This window comes from Vigna radiata, chromosome 6, assembly GCF_000741045.1.
Source record: "Vigna radiata var. radiata cultivar VC1973A chromosome 6, Vradiata_ver6, whole genome shotgun sequence".
Lineage (NCBI taxonomy): Eukaryota > Viridiplantae > Streptophyta > Magnoliopsida > Fabales > Fabaceae > Vigna > Vigna radiata.
The window spans coordinates 13,653,145-13,655,487 of record NC_028356.1 but is presented as its reverse complement, the minus strand read 5'-3'; positions in this window follow the sequence as shown (position 1 = coordinate 13,655,487).

The window sequence follows — 2,343 nt, the reverse complement described above, 5'->3', positions numbered from 1 at the left end:
ATCAATTTTTTTTCCTTCACTTTCTTACGTGTTTTTTTTCTTATACAATTTTTTTTTTAATTTGAACAAAATAAATTATCTTAAACTAATTTCCTGTGACAATTGTCTATCACTTAAGTAATTAACTATTAACAAGTTTTAATGCCATTAGGATATTTTTTTGAAAAAGAAAGTTTCTGATGAAAATAATTTGAGAAAGTAATAAAAGTCCTTAATTTTGCATTCTAATAAATAAAAACATCTTATCCTCTGTCCTTAATTATTATTAGCATATTTCTTCTTTTTGCAAGTAATTCTCATGAATATTTATATTCCTAAATTCTCATGCTTTTTCGGCTATAAGTTTCAATTCTTACTAACTGAAAAGGAAAGTTGTTAAGACCCAACAGTCTCACTAAGCCCAATTTACCAATAAACAAGGTTACAGGCTTTTCCTTTCCGGACCCCATCATTTCTAACTATACATCCATATATTTTAATATTTTTACAAGAATTAAATATGATTTAATCTTTCAACTTTATGTGAAAATTAAAATTAATATTTTTATTTTAAATTTTGATTCAATTATTTGATATATTTTTTCTTTCATAAATTTGTGTTGGCTTATTTAATGACTTCCATGTTTTTCTTTCTGAATCACAAAAATTGTATTTTCTAAAATATCCCTCGTTATACATATAATAAAATTTTTTACACTTTCTTATTTTTAATTTTTCCAGATTGGATGTTCTCCAAGATATTTCGGAGTCTGAAAAATACTTTCTAAAATATTCAATCTAAACTTTAAAACATTTTTTTTAAAATGAGTATTTTAGAATGTTCTTTTAAATTTGAAAATACCTTTCTTATATTTTGGAATGCCCAATCTATAATATTTTTTTTTGGAAATAAATATTTTGAAAGTTATTCCTAAATTTGAAAATGCATTTCAAAATACATGTTTTAAAAATTCTTTTTATATTTCGAATTTGATGTTCCAAACATTCCTTAGGATTAAGTAATTTAGAATGTAATTTCAAAACTCACGATTAAGTATTTTAAAAAATTCAACGTTAATTTATGTTATTGAATGTCAAATTTTGTCAACGTACAAAGTTAATTATTTTTTTTTTACTTTTTTAATTAATTGTGATCCTTTGTTATCTTGAAAAGCAAAAAAACAGCAAATGTAATCTAGTTTTTGTATTTTATATAGCAAACAATTGGTCAAAACAAACGAAAATCATACCTAAAGTAGTTAATCAACATGCGTTTGTATCAAATGAAAGAAAGATTACATGTGATGGTCGTCAAACTTTATTCGAGAAAAGTTTGAGTAAAGAAAAGGGTCTCGCGCACTAAGATAAAGTGAATGAATTTTGAACCTCCCGCTCAAAGTTTTATTAATTTCACTAATCTTTTGACGTCTAACTATAAGGCATTAGATGTTTTATAACTTTTTGATGTCTAATTCTAGGGCATTCGACGTCACGTGTAAGTAAATTTTCACCTTCGTACCAAACATTTTCGCAAAATTTACCCAATAGGACGTCGAACTTCTCAATATTCGACGTCTTATGACAAATTAACGTCGAATTGCAATTATAAATGATGTATAATAATTGCATTTATTTACAAAAATTCCACCGGTCATTTTTTAACGTTGGCTATTAAATTGTTGACTTACATGGATAGAAAAAGAAATAAAGTTTTAGACTATTGTAAGTTATTTTTAATAGTTGTTTAGTCTTGTTTCTTCATTTTCTCCTATACTTAGAATTGTCAAATATTCATCTTATAAGATTTTGCTCTATCTCACATGGGTTGGGGCAAAAAGTGTGTACAAGGCCAAAAAAATCCTTTATTAAAAAAGTCCACAGAACAAAATGTCCATTAAACTCTGAGTTACGACCAACCCATGAATCTTATTTTAACATGTTGATTATTTTATTTCTAATAATATATTTGTAATAATATTCAAAAGTTTTTTATTAAGTTATCATAATGGTCTAACTGATGTTGTAATTTAGTCATATCCACTAGTCATGCGTTCCTGAATCAAATTATACAATTATATTAATATCTAATTTTTTTTTTAATTTTATAAAATGTATTATAATTCAATTTTGATATAAAAAAATGTTTATGTTTATATTATTACTATTTTATAAAATTAATTTATTTGATCTTTTTATGAATGATTCTTTTGAGAAAAATCAATTCTTTTTTAAAAACACACTTATTATATTTTAGATGTTAAAACTAAAAATAAGTTAAAAGTTTATTTGTATATAATTTTTTTAAATAGTTTATCAAAATAAATTCATAAAAAAACATTAAAAACACGAAAGAAATAAAAAAAA